This window comes from Grammomys surdaster, unplaced genomic scaffold, assembly GCF_004785775.1.
Source record: "Grammomys surdaster isolate TR1022 unplaced genomic scaffold, NIH_TR_1.0 201, whole genome shotgun sequence".
NCBI lineage: Eukaryota > Metazoa > Chordata > Mammalia > Rodentia > Muridae > Grammomys > Grammomys surdaster.
In genome coordinates this window covers 9,546,790-9,555,727 of record NW_021604646.1, presented here as the reverse complement: position 1 = coordinate 9,555,727, position 8,938 = coordinate 9,546,790, and positions in this window count along the sequence as shown.

Here is an 8,938-nt window from a genome sequence, read left to right as displayed (position 1 = left end):
GAGTTCCTAGGGATGAACCCTCCATGAGACATTTGAACCATGCTAGAGAAGATTTTCATGGCAATGTCTACTTATGACAATGAGCACAGCTTCTACTCAAAAAAGACGGAATAAAGAAGGGAAGCCTTGATTAACCCAGAGTGGGGTTATCTGTGTGACAGCTGTACTTTCTTACTAATGGAAAGAGCCAACAAACTCGTTAATCCCCACCAAGTAACTGACAGTGCTCAAATTCTTCTGAGCCAGAATCTCTTCTGGGCCCTTTGAAAGTACCACTCCATCAATTGCAGCAGCCACAAATCTATAAGAGAGATGAATTCAATATGTGTGATTACTTCTTCCTCTGCCTAGCATGCTCTTTCTCCAGGTTTTCCTGACAAATAGCCTCCTCCTATAGAACTTTGCTCAAATACCACCCATTTAAAAAACCTTCCTCTGACCCCACACCTCAAAATAAGTCACTGTCCTTTCAATCCTCTCACCCCCTTTCAATTTTATTTTTTATCTTAAATCTGAATACATAACATCCCTTTTCTCCATACACATCTCAACATTGGAATGAAAAGTTGCATAGACCAAGGAATCTTCTCTATTTAACAGAATGTTTGAAAACAAAGATCTCATCTTATCTTCTTCACAAGACCTTTAAGGGAATTCCTAAGATCTTAATACAGACAGCAGAGTGGCAAAATCTGTAATCTTACACAGCTAATGCCCTTATATTTGGACCATTGCTGAGTAATCCAAGGACAGGAATGGTAAGAAAGAGGGCACTGGTGGAGTTTGCTGGATGCTGAATGGTATCCTCAGATCTGAAACCTCATGCCTCCACCTCCACAGCATCATCATTAGCTCCTGCTATCTGTAGTTCTCAATAAAGGCTACTAAGATCCTTAACCAGGCATCTTGGCTTCTTGAAGTGGAAAGTTCTAATGTAACCTCCTCCCAATGAGCCTTTGGGGAGCAGAAAATGAAAATGGGAGTGGGCAAATTAGCAGGGGACACAGAGTTGCTGGCAGGAGTCACTATGGTGGGCCAAGCATAACTTACCTCTTGTTCTCCTGGTATATCTGTGTTAACCCAAACAAATGACTTTCCTTCCTAGGGCATCAGCAGTAAGCATATAAAGAATGATATGGCTCCACAAAGGACAATTCTTCCTTCATATACAGCCATAAGATAACACTAACAAGAATGAAGACTAATAGCCAAGAAGGCAAAAGTCCTTACTTCTGTAGGTCTTCAAGTAAATTGACTTTAAAATGTTTCTGTGAATATAGACACAGAGATTTTGGTGAGATAGTTTTCATGAGCAAAAGCTGATCCTCTGACCCTCATCCACAAGGTATCATGCTCTCTCCCCTGGATCCTCCTTCCTTGCACCTAGTTAGGTAAAAGGACCCTACACAGAATTTTCTGAGAATGGGAATGAGATAGGAAGAGGGAAGGTAGCATCAAGCGGGAGGGTGGCAGAGTCTCAGACTCAGCCAGGATTGCTGGAACTCTTGAAAAGACACCCAGAATCTATGCCTAGGCTATTCTTAATATTTTCTGCCTACTTGTTTTCCTGGTAAGAACAGCCCAACTCTCCTTTGGAGAAAAAGGAGGAACAAAATTACATTGGTGGCAAGGATGTAGTGGCTTCAAGGTGATAGAGAGCAAGATGTAGGACAGATCATCAAAAAAGAGTCAGTTTGTCCCTTACCCATCTGTCCCCACTCTAACTTTATGAGTTCAGGCACCTGTATGTAAGTTGGGTCTACCTAGAGACTAGTCCAAAGATGGATACATTAAACTCTCAATCTAACAGAATTGAAATCAAGTGTTGGGACTAGACAGTCTGTAAGGAAGTAGAATATATGTGAAGAGTGCTCTGTCTTTAACCTGCCAAAAAGCTAAATATACTTCAGAAAGAAAGCAATAAAGAAGCATGGTGCCGGGCGGTGGTGGCACACACCTTTAATCCCAGCACTTGGGAGGCAGAGGCAGGCGGATTTCTGAGTTCGAAGCCAGCCTGGTCTACAGAGTGAGTTCCAGGACAGCCAGGACTACACAGAGAAACCCTGCCTCGAAAAACCAAGAAAAAAAAAGAAAAAAAGAAAAAAAAAAGAAAAGAAGCATGGCAAGCTATGGTACACATTCTCAATAACATTTGCAGAGGGCCACATCCCAAGACATGAGTCACTTGAAGATTCTGTTGCTCTGTCCTTTCTCTGTCAAAACCTCTTGCCCTGGGTATTCTTTTACATTATTAAACCTAGACCCCAATAATCTCATTAGTTTGTTCTAAACCACACTCTTCTATAGTGTGTTCATCAAGACTACAGTGTTCACAATGTTACATCTTGGCTATCAGGTTGGGATCCTGGAATCAGTCCCAGGAACCATCCGCTGAGTACTGTACCCTTCTTACAAGCCAGGGGCTTATATGTGTGGTATGGTGTGGATGTGGGGTGTGAGTATGAGGTATGGTTAAAATAACTACTAACAACAATCTATAAACATTTGTCTTTATACCCACCATTAAGTGTAGTCTTGACCCCTCATCAAAAACAAATTCTCTTTGCAACAGATGAGTCCCATTACAGAAATCCACAATCAATATGCAGAGTTGTATAGCCCAGTCCCAATGGATGTATCTATAAAATACTCCTTATCTTAGGGTAAGGTACAGAAAACTAAGGCTCAGGGAACATTGCAGATTAGGAGGGGGAAAGATTGGAATAGCCAGAAGATCAGAGAGTTTCTGTGAGGTTGTTGCTCCTAGTACTGTCAGAAGCTACACCCAGAAAGTCTCACCAACATGAATTCCTAAACATAAACTGATCAGTAATGGCACCAATGGACATGCCAAAGTGGATGGGATAAACCCTGTAAGGCTCCACACTGCACAAAGAACTAAAGGCAATTAGAAAAAGCTGGGAGCTGGAGAGGTGATCTTTCCCAGGGAAGAACACACCAATTGGTTGTCCAGTGCAAAATGGTCAGCCCTGAAAATGTATATACATCTATCAGTATATGGATTAAACAGGTTATATTTAGGAGTATATATGAATAGATAAATACAAACATGAATGTAATAACTATTACTGAAAAAAAGTGGTCATTAATTTGAAGGAGAATTGGGAGGGGTATGTGGGGCCATTTGGAGAGAGGAAAGGGAAGGGAGAGATTTTTAAGTTATAATCTTAAAACTAAAATTTAAAAAAATACAGCTATATTGGATGGAGGGATGGATGGATGGATGGATGGATGGATGGATGAATGGATGGATGGACAGATGGATGACAATAAAAAGTAGAAGGGCTATTCTTAAATCCTAATTATGACAGAATATCAAAAATATAAATAATTGTATCACAATTGGATTATTACTTAGAACATTTTTAACCAGTAAAGATAAATTTTCACTCAATTATTTATTTTTTAAATGTGCTTAGCAACCCCAACTCAAAATTCATAATAGTAGTTGTTTAAGGAATGTGAGATCTTTAGTTCCTTAAAATAGATATGAGACATTAATTGGATGACTAATGCTGCTTTAGGGTAGATTATAGATTATTATATAGTTGTACTGTTTTGTTTTGGTTGAAGAGCTGAGGACTTTGCCCATGCTGTACAATGCTATGCCACAGGTCATATCCCCTGCCCTATTACACAATTTTCCTCCTGTTACTTTTGGACTTTTTATATTAGTGGTATTTCACAATAACACTGAATAACAGAACTCCAAGTTTGTATCAAAAGGATTCTAATAGGTGAGAACTTGCCCAAGCTAGATCATCCAAAGCAAGGTACACATGGACACAGGGTGGCAGCTCTCATACCTCCCAGTTTCAGTGTGGTTTCCAAGAGCTCATGCTCTGTCCTCTGGTGAAGGCAGTCAAGCATGACAGCTGAGGTGGAAGTTTTACATCAAGCAGCAATAGCAACTTGCTGTACAAAATCAAAATAACAGCAGGGATCAATGTCCCTTCCCTCCATTAATATAGATGGAGGTATTTGATACCATCCTTGATCTCTGAAGACAGGAGGGAGTACTGGAAAATTCTCTAGACCAACAATAGGAGAGTGATCAAAGGTTTACTTCTGTTTCTAATTGAAATGACGGTTTTATATCTATATCTGTGGTACTTTAGAACTTTAAAAATGGGCACCTCATTGTCAAAGCAGGGGTCCTAATACAAGTTGTGTTCAGTGCAGTAAAGAGGAAGACGAACAGCCTCTTCCCTTCTCTGGCTATTTGCTTTTAATTTTCCTGCCACTAGATCAGGGTGGTTATTGCACCCGTCACACAAGGAGAGCTAGTGTTTGTCATATGTGAAGAAGGTTTAATATGTCTATGTATCAAACCTTATAGGCGGGTTAGATGGCACAATTTACATGGATGTATTTCCAAACTTAGAGAGGGTGGTGTTGGTGGAGCCCTGCAGGATTGTCTGCTCATCCATTCTTATATCTAAGATTCCTTGAGCATCCTTATCTTTCTTCATACCATAGATTCTGATTAAGGTTTCTCCTCTCCCTAACTCTTCCCAGATCCTCCCACCTCTGCACCCATCAACACACTTTTTCTTGATATTCTTCATTAGAAAACAATTTGGCAGCTGAAAATAACAACAACAACAACAACAACAACAAACCAACAAATAGGGAGAAAGGGCCAAAGAAAAATCACAAGAAACACATACAGACGCAAATACACATTCAAAAATAAAAATCTCATAAAAGCCATAAGTATACATAACAAAAAGATCTGTAAGGTTAAAAAAAGAAAAGAAAGAACCTCAAAAATATGTCATTGGGTTTGTTTTGTGTTGCCCATCTATGGATCTGTGGGACCTGCCCTTAATTGTATGCCCAGTGACATTCCAACAAAGAACACTAATTTTTTTCCCTTACAAACAATGCTTCTGGTACTTCCCCTCTCTTTACTGGGACCCCATCTGTCTTAAGGATTCTTGTCTGAATCCCTAGGCAACAAATACTTCCAAGAACCTCAGAAGTGTAGAAGAACCAGCATGAGAGATGTACAAGATAGATCTTATGTCAGTCACATGTCTGACATCTTTCCTGACAATACCAGGAGTAAGGGTAACACCATTCTCAGAAAAGGCCCTGTAGAAGGGGTTCTTGGCCAGAGGTGACCACAACCAACAGGAAGAACCAGACTTATATTCACAGGAGTGTGATCAGTGACTTTCTTGCCCTTTAAGACTCCCTCTATCTGCTCTTTGGCCCTGATGTTCACCTACAGACTCTGGTGCTCTGTAGACACAATCATCTATTGCAGCGTGCATTTCAGGCTCCCTGTAGGGACAGATTTCCTAAGAGAACTTCACTGATGTAGGACCAGACTTTGGAGTAAGAATCAGGACAGAAAGTATGTGTTACGTACCCAATCATAACAACAAACTCTGTTGAGAAAAGGGTTAGCAATCCCTAACCTCAAATTTCATTTCAGCACTTTTGTTATTTGGAATTAACCCTGTGGGAAAAAATCATTTTGAACTAGAGAGAGGAGGGGTAGGGAGAGAGAGGAGAGAGAGGTGGGAACAGGAAAAGAGTATAGAGCTAAGGTTATAGCTCAGAGGTCCGCCTGAGGTTCTGGGTTTGAGCCAAAGTAGAGAAGAGGAAAGGAAAGAAAAAGAAGGCGATAATGGAGCTGCAACAGAGACATCAAAGGCTCCTCATGATTTTTACAATGGGAAAATTTCTTCCAATTCTTTAAGAATTCCATACAATGAGTTTTGGTCATACTCACTTCCCCTCCCCCAACTCCTCACTGATGCATCCCTCTTCCCTACCTTCCCAACTCTGTGTCCTTGTTCTTTAAACCTGTAAAGTCCACGTAGCCTTCAGGGTCTGGCTGTCCACTGGAGCTTATTCTACCAATCAGGAGCCAACCCCTTAAAGAAAACTAACACTTTTCTGTCCCAGTAAATGTCAATTGCCAGCTCCTCGGGTACGGGTGGAACTCCATGCTATGCTTCCTCACCACCTGTGTACTGGGATCTGGTCTGGTTTGAGCTTGCAGGAGTTTGTGCATGCTGTCATAACTGCTGTGGTTTAGTATGTGCAACTGCCCTGTTGTGACATTCCTGCTGTAGTCATCCTCCACCGCTGATTTGTAAGATCCGCCCACCTCTTCTTCTGCAATGGTCCTAGATTCTGGAGAGCAGGGCTGTGATGTAGATGCCCCATTTACAGCTGTGCATTCTATAGTCCCTCATTGTCTGCACCTTGAGCAGTTGCAGGTCTTTATGTTAATCACCATCTACTGAAAGAAAATGCTTCTCAGGTGAGGGTTGAAAGATGCACTACCTTATATAGTGATAAGTCTTTAGAGGTTGTTTTAATACTATATTCATTTATCACTTGTATCTTCTTACCCAAAATGAAGAAAATATTTCTTCATAATTTGCAAGAATAATGGAATGGATACATGGGACCTGGAGGTATAAAACTATCCAGGCAATGTAGTTGCAAATGGAGAACTTCTTCTAATGAACAAGATTTTTGGTTTCTCTCTTAAAAACCTCTGGAAGCACTTAATGTCGTGATCCCAGTGCATGCTGGGTGTGAGGTCTCGGGAGAAATGGTCTGATAGGAAAATGACCACAAACACACTTGACCTGATGCTGGAGTGAAAGAAGTTTTGTCCTGAGAGAAGACAGGAAGGGCTATAGAGTCGGAAGGAGTGAGGCCTTCTGATTGGTGAGATTTCAAAGGAACTGGGATTTGCAGATGGGACAGAAAGAGGTAAGGTAAGACAGGAAGAAATCATACAAGACAGAGAAAAAAGACTTGAAAAAACCAAGAGAGGCCCAAACTCAGGGCCTGGCTGGGGAGGGCAAGTGTCTATGATGTCACTCAGTCTGGGAGAAGAAGAAGATGGCCCTGGGTGAGCAGATGGAAAACCATCATATTGAGATTATTTTGTGAACAATAAGCTTCAAAAAGTGTGCTGCAGGACAAAATATATAATTCTAGAACTTTCCCCTGTTGGCTCTAAGCTGAGCCATGCGGAGAGTAGAGACTGTGTATTGGGCTTCTTATGCTCATGGGCTACATTCTCTTAGAGAAAATGCTTCTTTGCTGTAATGCTTCCACCTGTGGTAAACATTGAATCAACCTGATCCTCTTTCAAGACTCCACTAAGGTCACTCCTGCCAAGTCCTTGTCTGGTTTCACTACCCTCCGAGCATCAGCACATCTTTCACAGGAAAGGCCATCCAGACTCCCAGCCTACCAACTGAAAGTTAAAGCCTTGCATTTCCTGCCGAGATAGAACAAAGGCCACATTACTTAATCCAGACCCCGCCCCCTCACTCTTGCTGTTAGGCTGCAGGTGTCAATCACCTAAGCCAGCAGTTTTTACCCTCAGAAAGAGCAAGAAAATTTTTAGGACATTTTAGAAGTTATAGTCAGCATTTCAGTATAGTTAGGGAGCTAGAATGTCAGGAGACAATTCATCTTTAAAGACATCCCAGAATCCTACTCTGTGCCCTGTTTCAACCTGCTCCAGGCCAGGAGGCTCCTGGCAACTGATTATCTCTGGCTTCTCTCTAACTACTGGGGATACTCTGGTGGCTGAAAACTCCTGGATTCTTTTCTCTTTAACTTTCTGTGATTGAACATTTTATTGAACACTGGAAACTTAACTCTTTATGCTTAAATAAGCACTGGGAAAACTTAACTTTTTATCTCTCTTTTCATCTGTGCTTAAATAAGCACTAATATCTGGCAATTAACACCTGCTGTTTAGCTGCAGTGGATTAAGAAAAAGGATTTATTGCTAGAGCTTCCTTCTCTGGACAGTCAGCCAGGAGCCCCATGCTGGCCAGGTGAGAGGCTTAGAGCTCATTAACTCTTTTTGAACCAGGGAGAAAAGAAAGGAAAGGAGTCATCACACAAACACACACACACACACACACACACACACACACACACTGGGTAAAGTGGAAAACAGCCACACTACCTTTCTTTATTGCTATCAGTCTTTTTATAGCTTTTTAGAAAAAAAAATTATCTATGTAAGAAAGGATTACCTCACAGATAAAATGTTACATAAAAGGAGACTCACAGAAAAGTATCCATAACAAGTTCAAACACTGGTTCAGACTGTAAGCTCATTATAAGTTCGAAGCAATAGTTTTCATATGGCCTTGCCTATCACAGTGCACACGTTGTGGCTTCATCCTTGGACCTGAATGTTTTTCCTTGAACGGAAGATTTATCCCAAGCCTATATCTCTTTTTTAGTGTAATTACGAAAGCTCATTGTATTTCTTATTATGCAGCCTTTACTTACTATTTATGAGGAGTGGGCACATTCTATTCTTGATTCTAACTTTATTACCTCTTTCTAGCAAGATAAGTAGAACCATCTTAAAACTTCCTTCCTAAAATTATTTTAATCAAATCAGCAATTCTATGAAATCATTAATTCACCTAAACAGCATCAATTCACAAAAGTTCATCTTTTGTTTATCTCCAGGAAATCTGCTCAGTAGGGTGGGCTAATGCCCAGGAATCTTGGGCTATGTAATAGTGACAGGAAAGGCATATTGGCTTGTGGCCACTCAGAGCACACCTATGGCAGACCATGCAAAACCAGTGGACCACTTGCTAACCTTAGCCTTTCCTAGTTGGCTCCTGATAGCAAAGTATGTGTGGCCAGAGACAAAAATAACAATCTAGATATGGCCTAACAAAATAATAGTCCATGTATTAGGAATGCCTTATGGGAAAGGTTTTAAAAACAATGTCTGTGAACTTCTAATTCTCTTATTTGCTCTGGATTTCTCTTGAGTAATTACCATTAGTAATAATTTATAGTGATGAACTACATTCCTGATAAAGAAAGTATTACAAATTGTATGGACTAATTGTTAGTAATCTGTTAAACTCCACCTCCACAGTCACCTGGCAGTGGC